This window comes from Corapipo altera, unplaced genomic scaffold (genome assembly GCF_003945725.1).
Source record: "Corapipo altera isolate COAL_440 unplaced genomic scaffold, ASM394572v1 49, whole genome shotgun sequence".
NCBI classification, from domain to species: domain Eukaryota; kingdom Metazoa; phylum Chordata; class Aves; order Passeriformes; family Pipridae; genus Corapipo; species Corapipo altera.
This window is the reverse complement of record NW_020884879.1, coordinates 12,322,395-12,342,501: the sequence shown is the minus strand read 5'-3', so window position 1 is coordinate 12,342,501 and position 20,107 is coordinate 12,322,395. Positions and strand designations below refer to the sequence as shown.

The 20,107-nt window shown below is 41.6% G+C and overlaps 1 long non-coding RNA gene across 1 annotated transcript; it reads right to left on the bottom strand.

Annotated features, from left to right (window-relative positions):
• Window positions 1-15,498: 15,498 nt before the first annotated feature.
• On the bottom strand, window positions 15,499-19,701 carry LOC113944974. The gene is made up of 2 exons (XR_003526902.1): window positions 18,712-19,701; window positions 15,499-17,243 (listed from the first exon to the last, which is right to left on the bottom strand). It is a non-coding gene; the product is annotated as an uncharacterized LOC113944974 (long non-coding RNA).
• Window positions 19,702-20,107: the final 406 nt, after the last annotated feature.

Sequence of the window (20,107 nt, the reverse complement as noted above, 5' to 3'; positions counted from 1 at the left end):
ACTGACATGTTTTTATATGGAATATTTTGTATACAGTATCACTACTGTTTTTCTACCCAAGACAACCAGTATGTGTCGTTAATCTGTTAACCCTTTGCTCAGAAAAGAGCAGGTCAAAATTCTCTGAAATCAGGTAAGGGATCAATTATGGGATTTAACTGACTAATTACAGTATCATTTTAGAGACATGAAGCCATCCTCTATGTCCTCCTGTTGCAGCCCTAGCAGGTTGCAGACCCATGGGCCTGGTGCTATCCCTGCCAGGACTCTGAGGATTTAAAATGGAATAAGACATGCCCATCTGAACACTGAGTCCAGTTCTCATAGAGATAGTGAGGAGTTTGAGCCAGGGGGTGTGTTTAAGGAGGGAAAGTTCAGCTCTTCGGCATTGTCATTCCATGTCACTGCATTGGCATCATCAAAACCACACACAGCCTGTGTGATATTTCCTGGTGAGAAGCGCTGGTGAGATCTAAGGCTGTGCCTCATCAACATGTCCTGACAGCTATTTTGTGGTTTTGAGGTTTGGGGTTTTTTCATTGGCATTAGTTTGAGTAACAAGAGTGTCTGAGTGGTAAGTGACAGTTATGTTGATTTAAGAAGGAGTAAATTATAATGACTTCTCGTGCTGAGTTTCTGTCTAATGTATGGTGATGTGATGCAAGGATTACCCAACAGTTAATAAAGGGATGCACAGCTCTGAATTTTCATGAAACTAATGGATATGGCTACACTTCCCTGAGAGTCCGTGATGGATGAGGTCAGGTTTCACTAATGTTCTCTGATGCATGATGCTACATTTGTTTAATATAAACTAATCCATGTCAAGCAGTATCCTTGACTCTGTTTGATATATGAGATTGTGTTTTTCTTTTTGGACATAATGGGAATACACAGACATCCTTTTTAGTTGTGCAGTCACAAATGATGCTGTATTTCTCCGTGCTCAGAGAAACTCATTCTCATACCTCTCTATGTAATAAGGAGTTGTAGGGATTTTGTACTACAATAAAACCCAGATACATAAATTATTAGCTGTCAGCAAAAAAAGGTGTTGCTCCATCATTTATATCAGTAACATCAACTCACAGGTAACATTTTCTGTCAAGTATGATAGGCTTATGCTAGGCCTAAGTAATAGAAGGGGAAATCATTTTATTAATCATTTTAGTGCACATTAACAGTTTTTTTGGATATTCAAAAATGTCATATTTCTTCTTAAGTTAGGAGGAGGCTGTACCACTACATAGCAGGTATTCTCTGTAGTCGTCAGTCTTATTTAGCACCTTTGTAATTTAGGAAGTTTTACATTATTAAACAAATACTGATTACATTTATATCACAGATAAAAAGCATTGAACATTATTGATTTTAGACAAATAGCAATCTAATGGCAATAAGCTGCATTATTTTTTCCTGTCTCAGACTTAAATGGCTTCTTCAAAATTCAGTTTTCTTTGTTCAACTTCTATCAGGGAATTGAGGACTCAAACATCATTTGGCATCAGAGAAATGCAGTTCTATGTGTTACTTTTCACATAAAGGAACAACTGGCACATTTTACACACACAGGGGCATTTTAACTCGGTTTCAGCTGCTGTGACCTACGCTCTCTGGGTCTGCCAACAGTTCCAGAATAATGGAACTTTTGTCAGAAAACTGAGGAAAAGTGATTAAGTGTTCAGTAGTCTGAAACCATTTCTGTGTCTGGGCAATATGCTGGATCTTACTGTTGTTAGGATTTATTATGGATTTAACCTGGAGTAAATGCTTTTGGATAAATTTTTGTGGTTAAAACTCTGGTTGACCTCTCTGTTCCTCAAGGCCTCAGTCTCGCCACCATCTGATGGTCTGACTCAGCCTTGTGACTAGGTAGCTGTGGAAGCCCTGCTCCCATGGGACTTCAATTCAGACACCTCTCTGCAATGGATACTTGAGGACAGTCTTTACACACATCTTTACATTTCTGCTGCTAGATCTCTTTCCACTGAGTGTTCTAGGCTGACCAAAATTTAAAATAATAGTAGACAGTCTTTCATGTCAGTCAAAAAAAATCCTCTGAGCTCAAAAATGGTGCACAGAGTAGATCCCTATATCCATTTTGCAGCTTTCTCAGCCTTATAAGACATTATATTTCTTTGGATTCTGGCAACTTCTGTTCCTTGGGGACTCAAGTGAGGGAGATGCCCATTCTGTGCAATACAGTGGATATCTAAGCTTGTGTCATATAAGCTAGTTCTGGAAGCGCAAGCAATTTAGTTCTGTAGATATCACATCCCTAAATAATACTGCTGTGGGCTTGTTAACATCAAATGAGATGGAAAACACAGTTAAAACAGCTCTGCTGCTTCTAGGCCTGTGTCAGTACCTCTTTCCAGTGCTGCATCATGTCATGCTCATGTGGCAACAGGTACAAAGTTGCCCCAGGTGCCTTTGCACAGAATTCATGCTGGATATGTTTCTCTTTCATGCCTTTGCATGAGACATCACTGACAATACTCATCACTGTAAAGTCGCTCAATTCTATAATTATATCTTTTGGAATGACATATAATTTCAGTTGGTTGTTCTTACCAGTACTTTGGAAAATCCAAACCTCATAGAACATACACTGTGAATAATAACTGTGTCTCTCACTTTATCTCGGAGAGGCACAAATCGAGGTTAACATTGTAGTGTAAATATGGGACATTAGACAAACCCAGACTCTTTGGATCTGGAAAAGAATTCACATGATTTTAAGCAAAGCAGTCAACCAGTTGCAGTTCTTTTCAGCCAGGAAATCACTGACATGATACCACTGGCATTACTTTAAGCTTTGCATCACTATAGTTATTAATTCATTTCATAACTCAACAACCTCAAGCTCACACAATTTTGCTACATACCGAAGTTCTTTTATCAGCACTGTTCTGCTTCAGAAGAATGTGGAGCAACTTCTGTGTATGTTGCTACATCTCATGTCCCTTTTTATCAGGCATTTTGGCATTTGCCATTTTTCGATATGGAAGGAACCCAAGTTCCAGCATTGTTCTCAGGAGAGACAGGTGTGATGTATCACCTTACATTAGGGAAATCCAGTTTCCTGCAGTAGCTTTAAATCAAGTAATCAAGGTATAAAGTGATTCATGAAACAGAGCTTTCCTAGAACAAACAGGTCCATGTAGGAGAGTTTTACTGATTAAGTCTGATGGATGAAGTTCTGGCTTTTGTATCTACAGTGTTATGTGAAATCCAGTGTTGTGAAAGAAAAAGGTGCAGCAGGATGGGCTTCTTAACAGACAGTGATAAATGTGATTTCTTCCATATTACATGAATTGTAGAGGAAAATTTTATTGCTGTGAAAGAATTCAGGTGGGTTTTTTTCTCATATAAAGTGCTATGTCAAGCTAGATTTCTTCAATTTGAAAAGCACATAAGAGGTCAGAATAAAGAAACTACCAGTATCTGCTGCTGTTTTGTCCCAGAACATAGGATGGTGTGTGCTGTTAACGCACTTAGCAGGACATAATTCCAACTTCTCGGCGCAGCAGAGCAGCGCAGGAAGAGCTGCGCCGCCGGCCCTGCCGCATCCCGGCAGCTGCTGCTTCATTCTCCCGGCTGTGCTGACCTCTGCTGGTACTTCCCCGAGGCGCGACGTTTTCCCATTGTCGCTCGTTTTCAAGCCTGTTGCATCACATTAATGGAGTGATGCTTTTCTTTCACGAATCCGCTCAGTTTTTTCTAAAGCACTTGGTCCACCATGCAAAGAAGCGATGAACTCAATTCCTGTTGACGGCGTGCTCTGAACGGCAGAAGCACAGCTTGAAGTGCTTTTCATCATTGCTCTGCTCCTCAGTTGTGGACCAAAAACAAACTTCCTGCTCTCCTTTTCCCAAAAAGCCATCATTCCACGTGACACCTCGAAGCAGGGAAGCAGGGCTTGGGTTCTCTTGTGAGTCAGGCCCTCCGTCCTGACACTCATCTCCATTCCTATTCAAAGTAAGCTATTTTACTAATTTTAAGTTTTAATTACTAATTTAAACTATTTTTAATTTTGAAAGATATGTTTGCGGTACAATGACTTGATCATCTCTGTAGGCTGCTGTGCTGTCACATTCTCTAGACTTTTTCAGTTATTCCATTAAAATAGTATAACTTTGGATAAGGGCATGTAATGATAGGACAAGGGGGAATTAATGGATTTAAACTGAAAGATGGTAGGTGTGGGTGGTGAGGCACTGGAACAGGTTGCCACAGAAGCTGTGGGTGCTCCATCCCTGGAAGTATTCAAGGCCATGTTGGATGGGGTTTTGATCAACCTCTTCTAGTGGAAGGTTTCCCTGTCTGTGGCCCGGAGGTTGGAACTGGATGATCTTTAAGGTCCCTTCCAACCCAAACCATTCTATGATTCTATGGTTCTGTGATAACCCTTATTGTTCCTAATAGGGCAGCTTCAGTTGACCAGGCTTACTGTTTAAACTGGCCTTCTCATTCATGCAATAGTTCAAATGTTCACATGTTCAAAATAAGAAGATTTATCCCAGGTTCCTGTCTGGCAAAATAATACAAAGCTCTGCATAGACACATTCAGTATGTTAGGCATTTTCCAGGTTCCATTTTCAGTATGATTCATGCCATCTTTTATTCCAAATAAACAAAGAACTGCCTTTCAATGTCTGAAAAACATCTCCTGATGCTTCATTTCAAATTCTGGATGTGTAAGGCTCAGGTGAAGCCTGAGCAAGGACTGCAGCTTAAACACCAGAAAAACTTTGACACGTCTACATGAACCCAGTTTATGAGTGTCTGTTGTCTCACATGTCTCTTCTGAGTAAGGCACACTGACTATTTTATGGGGTATGACTCAGTGTTTTGGATACAGCTCCTGTAGGTGCCTCCTGTGAAACCAAACTCCGTTCCTTGCTTTACTTGGGAAACTGGAATCATTGTCTTCCTCCAGAATTCGGTAAGGAGCTGGATGCCAGGTCTCTGAACCTTTTCTGCCAAGGTTGTCCAGAGGTGCAATGAAGAATTGAAGATTCACTGTGCGAAACAAAGTAGTCTCTTGTAATCCAGTGGTTATCCATTAGGCAATGCTTACACTTTTTAATGAATTTACTGCTTCAGGATTTGACCTCTAATTAACATCATTGTCCATTGCTGTTGCCTTTGAGTGTTCTGTTTTATTTTTGGATATTCTCTTTGGGCCCCTTGCTTCACAAGGAAACATGGAGCATTATTAGGATGTGTTAGTTTCTCAAAAAAAAAAAGAAAATATCTTTATTTTTTTCATTTTGGTCATTAATGATAGGATAAAATTAAAATTGCAATCCAAACACTAACAATCATCAAAAAGCATTTGTATAACGACCTGTTCCTAATTTATAACCTTGCCTTTGGACTGTAAAATTGCTCTTTCATTTCAGTTTCTCTGAAAGAATAATCTTACTCCTCATCCCTTGGTTTAAGTGGTCGTCCCTTCATTCATTTGTCATTTGAGTAAGGACAAGGCTGAATCAATTAATTAAAGGCTCACAGAGGAACACTGAGCAAGGTAATAGTTGGTTAAATGTTGCTTTCAATGTTGAATTGAGCCTTACAGATTCAAAAGTTGGTGTTTTCTTTTTACAAAAACAACATTGAGCCTGAAGACCAATTCTCTTTTGGCATTACCCTTACTCTGGATCGAACTGAAGAGCTGCAATAAAAGTCATGTCTGGAACATTACTTTTGAGGCTTGCCTGTAAAAAATGATACTATGACAGGCTTCTGTTTTTGTACTTGCAAATTAGTGGAAGGGTAAGAAAAAAGAAAACTTCTAAAGGGTTAATTAATGGCTATATAAAAAATCTTTGTTACAATTATGTACTAATGCTTTATTACAACAGCTTAGTGTGTACTGTAGCAAGGTCCAGGCCTGGAAAATGGTAGCAAGCCAGCTCCTTCCCAGATTTCCAGTTAGAGACTTTACTAGATCTTGAGAAATTTTATCTGCAAAGAATAATTTAAAGTAATAGGGACATTGCTGTCAGAGAGTGCTGAACAACTGAGGACAATATTGACACTTGGGAGAATGGGGAATAGAAATGGGGTAGACCCTCCTTGAGTGTAGAGCTAGAGGAAAGAAGTTTCAGACGAGAGATGAGATGGAAAACTTCTTCAAAAAATGGAACACAACTTTGATCACTGTGCTCAATGGAATGCTTGAGGACTAGAATGTATACAGAAAAAGAGTAGAAAGCAACTGAGATGAATATCTTGAGCAGTTCTTTCCCAGAAGAGCTTCCAAAGGGATGAATCCTCCATATCTTCCTAAAGATTTAATTGGACTTAAATCTCTCCTATATTATGCACTTGATCTTAAGCAACAGCAGTTTACATTTAAAAGTAAAACATTCTCAATTTCGTTATAGTCTGAATGCAGAAAATTACTTCAGCTGCCACTGAAATGCAAAGTTATGTTCTTGAAATTTTGTTTTGAAGCTTGTGTTATTCTCCCTCAGTGTCATAGCTGGGCTTCGCGAAAGAAGATTTGGGAAAGGTCTCTACCCACGTTTGTCACAAGTGCGCTGGTGGCTAAAAAGGCCAATATGAGACAGGCATGTCCGATTGCAAAAGGCACAGCAGAAAAACTCCTTAGGTGGTAAATTCTGCAAAGCACAATTCTTTCTGCGTTGCCTTTTCTCCTCAAGGGTGATCCTGCGTGCTTTCTCAAAAGCATCCACAGCGTTATAGATGGTGTGTCTCCAGGCCTCCCGATTGGAGGCCAGAGTAGACCAGTTATGATGATCAGTATGGCCAAGGCTGAGATGTTGTTTCAGGGAGTCCTTGTATCTCCTCTTTGGGGCTTCTCTCATGCGACAGCCGGTGGCAAGTTCACCATACAGCAAGATCTTAGGGAGGCAGTGGTCCTTCATCCTTGAGACGTGCCCTGCCCATTGCAGCTGTGTTCTCAGCAACATGGCATCAATACTTGTGGCTGCTGCTTGTTCTAGAACAGATGTATTGGTCACATAATCTGACCAGTGAATGTTTAGGATTGTACGGAGGCAGCGTTGATGGAAGCATTCTAGGAGTCGCAGGTGGTGGCGGTAGATGATCCATGATTCAGATTATTCTCCTTAAAATTATAATTGTGGCTACTCAATTTAATGGTATATGACTTCAATTTTCTTTCGTATAGTCATCAGGAGCTAAATAGTGTATGTACCTGAATCCATTGGCCCTAATCACAGAGGACTGAGCGTACAGACTGATCACAGTCTCAAGCTGTGTGTAAATATTATTTCTGTATTTTTGGATGGGCCAAGCTTATATTTAGCTAGTAATGTTCATCAACAAGTCATGACACACAGTAAAAGCAAGAATGATCTTTATGTTCATTTACTTTCTGGAATTAAAGAGGAAATTATTTTTCATGGCTCAGTAAAGGTAGTAATAATTACTGACAGGTTTATAACAATTCACAGAGAAGGTGTTTGCTGGTGGTTGATTGTCAAATGCAGGACCACAAGCAAATGAACTGAATCAGAACTGTTGTTGCAAAGAAATTTGAAAACAGAGAAAATGGTAAGGTGACTATTGTGAAAGGAACAAAAAAGTGCTATAAAATCAAATTAGTTTGGAACGCATCTTGAGGAGTGACTATTCTGACTCAAGACAGGATCAAACACTCAACTGTTCCTGTCAGATGTCCATCTTACCTGTTTCTAAAAGACTTTCAGTGATGCATACTCCATGATGAGGAAACTTACTCCTTGGCTTCAGCAAAATAAAGGTTTCCCTAAAATCTAACTTAAACCTTCCTAGCTGTATTCAGGCACTCTACTTCTCCTTTACCTTCCTTTGAGATGAAGAACAGATTTTTACTTTCTTTTTTTTCACCAATATTTTATATTTTCAAAACTTTTGTGATGTCCTGTTTCTTCTCTTTTCCACCCCTCATCATCTTCACTTCTCTAGGCTATCAGTCTCACCTCACATTGTCTTCCACATCTCACAGACTTCTGACCATTCTTCTTGCTCTTCTCTAAGCTTTCACCAGTTAGCCCAGATTTCCCTTAGAGTGTGATACTTGAATCTGGACACAGTGCTCCAGCTGAGGTCTTAGTACAAAAAAAAAAATCATAGATCCTACATCTTGCAGATTTCTCTCTAGTTTGCAGTGTATATTTGCCTTTCCTTTGATAACACGCCAATGTTGAATTACAGTCAGCTCACAAACCCCCACACCCTTTTCTGGAGAACTGATTCTTTACCAATTAAGGTTAAGGTACCTAATCTTACTCTATACATGTCTTTTAAATTACTTCAGTCTAAATGCAGTATTTTGCATGTTTTTATTTTCTATTGATTTATTCTGTTTTCACCTCGTTTTTTCCAAACAACTATGATAAATTTTCCAGTGGTTTTCTTCCTCAAGTGCTTCTCATCATAATATTATCTGAAAACTTAAACCCCAGCATATTATTCCTTAGGGATCATCCAAACTATGAAGGAAAACATTGAATAATACCAGACTCTTGCAGAATTGAAGTTTATATAGCCTTGGATTTTGCCAGGGAATCTATTTAGCTGAATTGTAAATACTGAGTTTTCTAGGCAGTGCCGTATCTGCTCTATACAACTTACATGTAAATCTTGTTTTCTTAAAACTATATGAGAATCAATGTCAAAAATTTTGCTAATATCACTGTATATGACACCACTCTCACTTATTTATAAGACCTAGTGTCTTACAGTGAAGTAAATTAGACAGGTTTGATATGATTAGCTAATTACTAATGTGGGTTGTTGTGGACTGTTCTTTTTTCTTATTATTATGTTCCAAGCACTAATAAATATTCTATTTGTTTCAGTATTTACATGGAACTCAAAATTACACAAGTGGATATCTTTTTCTCATTTTTTAAAGCTGTGCGTTGTGATGTTACAACATCTTAGCCATCTTCACAAACTCTCAATAAGTTGTAGTTGAAAGTTTCCAAGTCAGCTCTATAGATACTCCCTCGTATGCAGCTGATAGGCCTCTAGTTTGAAAAACACCAGTTCTCTACCCACTCTGCCCTAGTATTGCTTAGTTATCTGTGTACAGCAACATGGTAGAAAATTCTGTGCTACGTATTTTCAAAATTTCATCATACAATATCAGTCATACAAAAGTTTCCTGCATTATTGGTAAAAATATGGATTCTTTTCTAGTTAAAAAAAAACCAATAAAAGACTTGGTTTGAAAAAGACTACTTTTATCTGTGTCCATTGATTTCAGTCTGTTTCAAGAGATGTACATAACTTCAAAACTGTAAAGAGAATAACTACTTGTCTGCCTGTCTGTTTTCATTACATTGACAGAACTGTATTAAGAATATTTCAAAATTTTACGTGTGAGCTTCAGTCTAATGTTCCAAACTTCTATAACCTCAATTGCAGCACGTATTTTCAACCAGATTTCCTCAGCTGCAAGAGGTGTAGAATTACTAGACCTAATTTTCTTAACTCTGAAAACAAGGATATGTAGATTCCTGTTGCCCAAGATGGCTGCCTCCACATTCTGCAGATGTGTGCTGGGTTGACCTTGGCTGGATGCCATATGCCCACCAAAGTCACTCTATCACTCCCCTCCTCAGACAAACAGGGGAGAGAAACTACAAAAAACCCCTCACAGGTTGAGATAAGGGAGAAATCACTCACTGATTACCATCATGGAAAAAACCCCCTTCTTAAATATGTTATCCTAGAAGTGCTATCACTGTCACTGTTGGGGTGGACTCGGCCAGTGGCAGGTCTGTCTTGGAGCCATCTGGCATTGGCTCTGTCGAACACAGGGGGAAGCTTTTGGCAGCTTCTCACAGAAGCTGCCCCAGTAGACCCCCACTACTACCTGTCTTGCCAGGTAGGTCTGAGGATATCGGGGCTTTGGCTGCCTTGGGCAGCTCTGAGCTGCTGAGTCGGGCTGGGACCGCTGGGCAGGGCTGCCATGGGCTCTGGTGCCTGTGGCATTGCAGGGGAAGAGTCACACTAGGGGTGCTTATCAGGGGCTCCAACAAGCAGTGCTGTCCCAGCATGGCCTGAGCCAGCAGTGAGTGTACATACGGGGCGGGGCTGGGCTGGATGAGGGCTGGGACAGAAACATGGAGCCCTGGTGAGTTCTCGCCCTGCACAGAGGGCCCAGCCGCCTGCCAGCAGCCCATCCCCTCTCCTACATGCCTCCACCTCCCTGAAGCTCCTATTCCTGCTCCCCTGCCACCAGCTCCCTCCCTTCCAGCCCCACGTGACCCATTCTGTCCCTCCTCCTGTAGGCCATGGCTGCCCAAATGTTCTTCATTCTGGCAGAAAGCATCATCAAGCACCCATGGATGGCTGGTGATGAGCTGGATGAGGCCACATGCAAATGCATGGGACAGCATGAGGAGATGGTGAGCCAGGAGATGTCTGGTCTGCTGAAGGAGCTAAGCAGAATGGCATGGCCCAGGGATGCCTGCCCTTCACTGCCATGCTGCAGTGGCAGTGCTGGACCATTGCTGTAGCACTTATTCTGCTCTTTGGGCTGCGGTTGTAGCTCCAATTTTTGACAAATCACTTCCATGAGCTTCTCATGGAAGTCACCCCTGTAGCATCCCCCCTTAACTCCCCACCCCATCAGCCTTGTCAAGAAACCCCAATACAAACGAAAGGGTTATAGTACATTTTCAAGTTTCTACTATAGACTATGCATACTAGGTAGAGATTTCCCAGATGCTCTTCTTAAGACAATGAAGATATGGGTTATACTTTGAAGGCCTGAATGCTATATGGAAATACATGCCTCTATCCATGTGTCAGCATTTTTTAACATTGGACCATTACAACTGGACCAATCTGATCATGTATGTATTGATGCTTATGACCAAAAGCTTCAATTGTAAGACAAGTTTCAAGGAAAAATTGACAAATTCTTTGGTTATAAATGCATTTCTTCCCTAAAAAAGCAGACAGTTGAGATATGCTAGTCATCAGGTCCTTGTGTGGAAATCAAAATTATTCACATTTGACTAACCCTTACATGCTAAGGGTTAAATACAGGTTTCTCATTCCCTTTGAGATCATACTGCCCTCAAAAACTTTAAGAGTTTAGACCTTTGCCTGATCACCCCTCATCTGAGACAGTACAAGGAAATAGTATTACCTTTAAAGTCTATGAACAATTTGGGATACACTGAAATTAATAACAGAAGCCTTTGATGAGGGCAGGGTTGTAATCAATGCCTAAGAGTGAAGCTAAAACAATATGAGAGAAGAGAAAGATCATTGGTTTAATTTCTCTGTCTGATGTTTTAATAACATCATGGCATTAAGTTCACCAGAGCTGAGATCTGACACTGGTCATTTGGGTTATTTACACCGAGCCAACAGGAACAAGTCACCCCTTTATGAAGCAGTACTTACTGCTTCCAGTCTCTTTTTCACATCACCTAAATCTTCACACTCTGGTTTTCCTTTCAGACTTTCGATGTTTTAATTTTATGTCTTGAAGCATTCAAAAAAAACCCTGAAAATAGAAAATTTAAAACAAAATAAGAAAAAGGCTTTACAATTTCAGCCAAGCAGAAGAAATATGTGCAATGGTGAGGGGAGAAATACTAAAAGTTGCTCAAATAGTTGCTGCCACACATTCAGCTTCAGACCACGTCTTTATTGTGAAAGGCCAGTGCTGTGAAGGACTGAGACCAGGTTTGGAGTGTCTCCTGTCTCACTGCTGTGGGCTCAGGGCTAGTTTGCTCCAAGGCCACCAGCATCTGTGTGGTGCGTGATGTGCTTTCAGCCACATACAGCCCTGAGGTGTATCTGTAACGCTGGGTAGGAGGGAGTCAGTTCAAAGTGCTAAACTGTTCTTTTAGGATGTTCCCATGTCCTGGGGAGACACACATGAATGTCCTGAGGGCAGTTCTTCTGAAAGTGTCCAGCTGCCACCTCAACTGGGAGCTCAGAGGGCAGGTAAGAAATCCCACCCATCTCGATATGCCCTAGAGTATGGTTTGTTATCTGCCTGCATCCCAGAATGAATGAGGAGGGAAGGCTGACTTAGACCCAACCTTGTCCCTGTAGGTTCAAGCTGGAGTTGTCCCTAGAGAATGGGGAGCTCAGATCTTCCCTGAGAGGCATTGATAAACAGACCATGGATGCGCTTCCTTCTGCAAGGGCAGAGGAGTCCAGCACAAACAGTGCACTCCCTTCCCCACGCCACATAGGATGAGATGCTGTTGAGTCAATAAAAAGCAGACCATTTTGCTCAATGGCCATCTCAATTTTGCAAAGCAGTTGGCTGTGCTGCAACATGCCAAAGAGTTTGTCACTGAGCTCTGCATACACGAGAGCTGGCTTCATTCCTTCCCCCTGGAAATCTTAACTCAGGCGACCTTAAATGCCTTAAATACCAGCTCAGAGCTCAGGCACCATCTGGAAACAATGATCTGGTAGAAGCCAAGGTGCTGATGCACGGAATTAACACAGGTCCCAGGTGCTGACATGTTACTTCCTGCCCTCCCCTAGCCTTGTTGTGTCCCACACGTGGATTTCAGCAGCAGGGACACTGCAGCCTCAGGGGCTAGAGGCTGCTGTGCTGGCGTGTTCACTGCGGCTGGAGCTGGGTGACAAGTGGTCAAGATTTGAAAAGGATGTTGTTTTCCTTATCTACAATAAATCAATAAGTTTCTCCAGAATTTTTTGATCTGTAGGTCCTTTTCAGCATATCCTTTACTCTCAGCAGTTTTCTTATCTTTGTTCTTCTTAGTCTATAGTTTTCCTCCTTTAGTCCCTCTTCTGTTTCATTCAAATCTAAGATTTTTTCATTATTTTTGCTTTTCATTTGTTTATTGTATTCTATTCCATTTCATTTTTCCCTAACCTTTTCTCTGGTTTCATTTTAGTTCTCCCCTCCTCCTTTCCATCACCATATTTACATTTCTCTTTCAATGCCCACTTTCTATAGCCCTCTTCACATAATCCCTGGACACACTCTCCAACCCCCATATCAATCCTTTTTCTTTTTCTACTTATAACCTTTTGTCCTTTTACTGTTTTTTCCCTTCCAATGCACATTTTCTCCCCCTTCTCACATCCAGATGTTTTTCCCTCTCTATTTCCAGCTGTGCGAATAAATGACTTTTTTGTTTGTTTCAAGGAAGTTAGGTCAATCCTGAACAAAAGTTTGGTTTTCAGGAAACCAAAACAATGTAAATTATCATTTTGGTTTAACATTTTAGTTTAACATTTTAAAAAGAATAAAGTGAAAAATTGATTGTTTTGATCTTTGAGGTATTTATAGTAAATAATAGTTGAAGTAAATTTGTAAATTTGTAAATTCAGTCACTTTGTTGAAGTGACTGAAAAAAAAGTCCAAGCATTTAGGCTTTGGGGGTGGAGGTGAGGGCATGGCAAGTAGCTTGTCATTTCTTTTTTGACAGGACTAAAGGGAGGATTACTATCCAAAACAACTCAGGTTGCTCTCACTACACATTCAAAGTGGTTTTGTTTTGATCAAAACTAATGTTTTAGGAGCAAAACAAATTTGGCCGATAAATTTATTCTGGCCCTAACTTCCATTTCCTTCTTTTTCCCTGTCCAGAATGGATGGTGAGGTGCAGAGAGCATGGAGGCACAGTGCAGTTTTTAGCTGGTATTTGGATGTTATTTAAAAAAAAAAAAAAAAGAATTGATCTCTTCCCAAGCAGGGAGCATCAGCTGTACTTCCTTGTGTTTCCCAGTCCTTAGCTTCCTGGGACAGCAATTAAAATAGATCCCAGGTGGCTTAAAAATCTTGAATCACATCAAAAGCACAGAAGCTTCTTTCTATCAACAGCAGTTTCTTAAAAGGGGTGGAAACATGTCTCTTGCAAATGTTTTCCTGCACTTCAGTAGATAGCATTAGTCCCAGATGAAGGCTGCAAAGTGAAAAACATCAGCTGAGAACAGCAATTATGATTTCTAGTGATTTGGAAGGGAGTCACATCTGGGTACCTGGGAGAAGAATCCAGCCCAGACATGGCCCCAAATGCCATGTTTTTTCTGTGCATTGTGCCTAGATCACAATCAGCAAAAAGATTTTGTGGGAGAGGAGGGGAAGAAGAGGAAGCTGCCAATGAGAGGATATTCTTTGCTCATAAATCCCAATGCATTGAAACACAGATTAGACCCCTGCTTTCTTTTTAACCATCCCCTGCCTAGAGTCACTGAATCCTGAAATTTGCTGAACTGTTCAGCTCATGTCTCCCCTGAAGTAATGAATTGGCAGGCCTATTTCTAACGGTGATTAATGAAGCTTTTCAGAGGCAACCCATTATTTGATCCAAAGTTAAAACAGTGGTTCATCATTAATCACTACAGGACATAGGCTCACAGATTCATAATTCTCAGCAAGCCCATTTCATTAAGGGTCCCTCTCTTTCTTTTGTTAACCCAGGGCTCCCCTGTCTCCCCACCCCTCATGGGCGCCTTCCCAGCACTCCATTGCCAGGTCTGCTCAAAGAAAAATTCACATGTTTTTCAGGCTCTGCAGCCTCTCAAAACTACAAAATCTTCTTTTAGATTTCAAAAATTCCCCTTCCCACAGAAAAATGTATCTGATTATCAAATATGAGCCAACATTGGCACCCAGTGGCTGAACAGATTAATCACAGATACATATTCCCCTGAGCCCACCTTTTCTATTCTTCAAAGACAGGTTTTCCTCTGGGGTGTATGTGATACTCTTACACAGCCTTCCAGCTCTAGGCTTTGTAGGCATGGCTGTGAACTAGTTATGCTAAGAGAAGGAAAATGCAGGTTGTGGCTGGTCCTCCCCTTTGCCAGAGTCCATCAAAATCACTCCACAGAAGTCACAAGGTAGGACTAACATCATCAAAGTGCACGCAGTGAGGAACTTGGCTCCCAGAAGGCTACAACACACACACGGCATCATTTGGCACCCAGCAGACATACTGGGTCTGCTCCTGAGTTTGTGAGTCCTGCTTCCCTGCAGGGCTGCAAGACATTCAAATTGGTATGAGTGGTCTTAGGAAAAGTCATATTGAGCCTTTTATCTCTAAACCATCTTCCTGAACTTGCCAATGACTTGACCTGGAGGATTGTGGTGGGTTGACTTTGGCTGGATGCCAGGTACCCACTAAGCCACCCTATCACCCCCCTCCTCAGCTGGGCAGGGCAAGGCAGGCAGAAAATAAGATAGAGAAAAACTCTTGGGTCAAGATAAATAGAGTTTAATAAAGCAAAAGCAAAGGCTATGCACAGAAGCAAAGGAAAACAAAATATTTATTCTCTACTTCCAATCAGCAGGTGCACAGATAGTTCCTGAGAAATAAGGTTTCAGTATATGTAGTAGTTGCTCTGGAAGACAAATATCTTATACATCCCAAAGTTCTGATGAGGTCAGGAATCAGGTCATCTCTGCTTCCTGTTTGAATTTTCTCATTCCTTCAGGATCAGCTTCTTGAACCAACTTTTCCTCTTCTTTCTCCGCTTCTAACTGATTATGTGGACCCATTGTCAACTGTTTCTTTTCCACTACAGGGACAGTGACTGTAGTTGTTGTTTGGATCTCTGTCTCAACCACAGTCCTCTGAGAGTACTGAACTGTGGCTCAATGGGCACAGATCAGGCACCAGTACAGTGATGGAAACTGGTTTTCATTGGGGTGAGGAAGGCACTCTTCTGCCAGGTGGCATGTCTACTTATCAGGATTGCTTGCCTGTTCAGGTGTAAAGTCCCACGCTATGGGAGGTGACAACCATCCTAGAAACCTGTCCAAATCCTTTCACATGTCCTGTTGCCCAGAGATCTCTTGCCTCAGGACACATTTCAGTATCACCTGACCCAAAAATTGTCTTCTCTTATACCAGGATGACACCAGATTCCACAAACCACATACTATGCTACATTGATAATTAGTGGTATTAAAGTGTTCATAAGGATGAACAAGAACCTCAGGTACTCTAACCCTTCTTCTTAGTTTTTATATCTGGAATATCTCTTTGGCCAGTTTGGGTCATCTGGCCTGGCTGTGTCCCATCTCAAGATCTTGTCCACTCCCAGCCTACTGATGAGGGTAGAATATTGAAGAGGTAGCCCTGGTGCTGTGTGAGCACTGCTCAGCAGTAGCCAAAACACTGGTGTGTTATCAACACCTTTCTAGCTATCGGTAGGAAGAGCAGTGCTGTGAGGGCTGCTACAGAGGATATTAACTTCTGTTCAGTCAGACCTAATACAGAGAAGAAATGACAGAAAAGCTGGATGGTGGCTGGCATGTAAAGGGACAATCCCAAGCTACTACTATTGCAGATGGTGCCAAGGAAGCACTGACTGTGCCTAATGGACATTCATTGGCAGCACTTTGCCACAGCCCCCAAAACATACCAAGAGTACCTGATCCTTGGCTCTAGTCACATTGAAAGCAGCAGGAACATCAGAAAAAGGGGATCCAATACTTTCAAAGGTGTTTCAAAATCAGAAGATAAAGGGCGGAAAAGAACTTTCCAATAACTTTGCAAAAGCATTTAGTTCTGACAAAGCTGAAACATTTAATTAACAAAGAAAAAACTAGTTCACTGATTTAATGTAAAAAACATTAAGGTGTGATATTAAAATACTTTAATACATACAGGGTATACATCTGATATTCAGCAATTCAATAGAATAATATGGTAAGTTAATTTATATATGAGTGTAACATGAAATTAAAATATATAAATTTCAAATAAATCCTTTTCTATCCTTTAGAAATAGACAACTTGGCTTGATCCCATCAGAGGAATAGATGTGAAATATTCCATTAGTCCTTTTAGCCAGAACCAACTTCTCCAGTTACCAATTTGAAAATGTTTCATCAGCTTTAATCATAATATCTCTAATCAGATGTAAAAATTAAGGCACAGAGGAGTAAATGGCTTTTTGTTTAAGTCTACACAGAAAGCTATTTGAAGAATCATGAACTGTTTTCCCTACAAGACAGTGCTCCTTCCAGCACTTATTATGACCATGTCCATACAGCTGTAGTGTTAATTAATGAGAAGCTATATTCAGGTTTTCAAACAGTGCTTTACTGTACCTTAACCCATTTGAGAATTCATCTTTTCATTCCTTCCCTGTTACATTTACCTCCAACCCATTAAGCAGTGTTATAGACATGGAAGAGAGCAAGATGTTGGTGCCTTTCACTGGAAATGCAGATGCTGCATGGGCTTGAAAGCAGTACCTAAACACAGATGTTCATTGGCTTACAAAATTGGCACCTGGACATCAAAAGGAAAAAATGTATTTCATTAATAAGATCCTAAGATACTAATAAAAACATTTTAAACACAGATACATCATTCTGAAGAACTTATCACTAATAAAATTAAAGATCTCTATGATGAAAAGTCACATTAATTTTCCTTTCAGTCTGAGAAACTTGCTTCTCAGCAAGAACTTTTTGTACTGCAACCAAGGCTGTAAGTTACAAGGTAGAACAGCATGAACTAGATACTTCCTAAACCTGCTCCCTGATCACACTGAGTAAGGGTGCTGAGATTATTATCAGTTTTAAAAAGAAAATAACTAGCAAAAGATAAAATAATATCCGTTCGGCCTGCCCATGGCCTAGCAGCTTTCCTGGAGCTGTGTTAAGAGTTTGACCTCAGAGAACAGTGGCCCAGTGTCCCACCAGACCAGAAGTGCTCCCACAGGGTGAGGTCCAAGTTGGTGATTGGGGCTGGCCCTGCAGGAATCCCAGGAATGTGCTGGTTATGACCGCTCAGTGGGGTGCTGCTTTCTGTGCATAACCTTCTGCCTCCCTGAGACATCATCCCTTCCAGGACAGCAATGTGTGATGTCGAGCAGTTGGGTGCAAACGATTACTTGCAGTCAGACATCTGCAGGCAGAGCTTAGGCAGGAGGCTCTGTGTGTATAAGTCTGTCTATGGGCATTCACTTAAGGAAACATTACAGCTCTGCAGAAGTGCTCCAAAAGACCAAAACTTAGCCTTTGAAACAACAAAAGGGGCTGCTATGAGCACAGGCTCCTTTCACCTCATCCCCTCCTGGGTAGGCTGCTTTTTAGCATGCAGCTATATGGTCCTCCACACGTCTTCAGCCCTTGCTTGCTTGCTCAGCCTTTGGGAATCCCATGTTACCAGCAGTCATGGTGGTGTTAATGTGATATTGGCAGCCATTCACCAGGAAATTGCACAGCACTCCAAAACATGGAAAGTTCCCAAACTCTGCCTTTTTTATTGCTGGTGATTTGGCACAGAGTCTGCTCAGCCGCTGCAGGCTGACATGTTAGCCACACCTCAAGGACACAGCTCTGTGGCTCAGCATTGCCTGGATATGTGTTTGGAAGAGGTTCCTTCCTTTATGCTTCACAAGCTTACAGAAGACAGGGGGAAGATTTCCTCCCTCTTCCCCTGCCTCCCCTCCCCATCCTGGCCCTGATTCCTCTATTTTCACAAGCTTTGCTCATAAACGAATTGGGAATACTTGGTGGGAATATATTCTCTGTAAATAGTTTCTTCTTCTGCCTGCCTCCTCTGTGCAGTCAGGAATGTGGGATTTATGGAGCCAGAAAAAGCCTGTTCAAAAGAATCCCATCTCTTTAGCACTAGGAATTAAGATATTCAGCTGGGCTGAGCAGATCTCAGTCCTGTCCCCTTGACATTTATGCAATCTACACTAGATAATGAAGTAAAATCAGACATGGTCTGAAGACCACCTACTCACCTGCCACCCATTCTCCCCATCCACCCGTTACTGATGTATGGGCCTGAGCTTTTTTCCTGTTCCCAGCTGGCCCTGCCCTGCAGAATCTGGCAGCAGGAGTGGGAGCGATGCCACATCCTGGTGTTGCAGCCCAGGTGGGGTTTTGCTTCCCGGTAGAGCCTTCCCCAAGCATCACAGGTCTCCCTCAGCACACGACCTGGCTTCACCTAATTTGTAGCCCTGCTACAAGACTCCGTAGACACACAAAGAAGTTGCGACAACTTGAGAAGTTACCCCGAGTCCACTGTCAAGTGTGCAACCATCACATTACTGGTCCTATGGCAGAGACTACATGATGCTGATGGACTTGTCCTGCTTTGCCAGAGAGAGAGCCCTTCGGAGGGCATCAGGGAGGCAGGCTGCAAAGAGCAAATTAAGCCTCTTTGTTTTAATCAGCTCTGACAGAGTCCAAGGGAACAGCTTTCCGTGGTTTCCTGCAGGTTTCTTTCCTTTAGGTGGCGGTATGTGTTTGCAGCTCCCCGCAGCACCGCCTGCGCTCCCAGCCCTGCGCGCAGCATCCTCACCCGGTGCACAACCAGCACTGGGTTAATTTTCCAGAAAATCCTGCACAAGCAATTAAAATGTTAATGTTGTGAGGGAAATGCCTCTGTTGAAGTAAACTCATTCGAGAGTCGGTTGTGCTCAGTGGAAGCGGAACAGTCTATTGATTTTGAACAAGGTCATATCTCATCAGACTTGCCACCTGGATTATTTTTGTTTGCGCTGATCAGCAACCGAGTCCTTGGTTTCCCAGCGAGTTCGAAATCACCTTAATGAAGTAGAAATTTTGGGGGGGGGAGGGGGGAGGGTATGGTTTCCTTCCCAAGAATTTTCTTTATTACAGAAATGTGTTCCTCACCTGTTTATCTCTGACCACCTGCTCACCTCTGTGTTTGCTAACCTTATTTCACGAAAGCAGCAATAACTGATGCAAAACTCTCAGTTCTGGCAGCTGCCAAATGAATTCATACCTTACACTGGGATTTGTGCTGCAGCCAGCCAGTAGTGCCTTCCCTCAGTAGGATGGGATTGCCTCGAAGTGAAATTATCTTAGAAACCAACAAATTCAGCAGTGACATTTGCATGGGCATAGGGTAGTTCTTGCATTGTACTTTCTTTATAGAAGAAAGGACTATATAGAAAGAAAGTTGTCCACTCCTTTTACAGCAATTTCTGCTGATGGAGGCTGCCTTAGAATAACTAAACCATTAAGACAAGGTATGCTCAGTGAGAGCATTCTAGTATTTCATTATGAGCAAGAGACACCTGGGAACAGAGAAGCAGAAGCACCTAAAGTCTCATTTCATTTGCAGATTCCTTTTGGTCTCTGCCCAGAGCTTGTTGTCTCTCCTCCCCA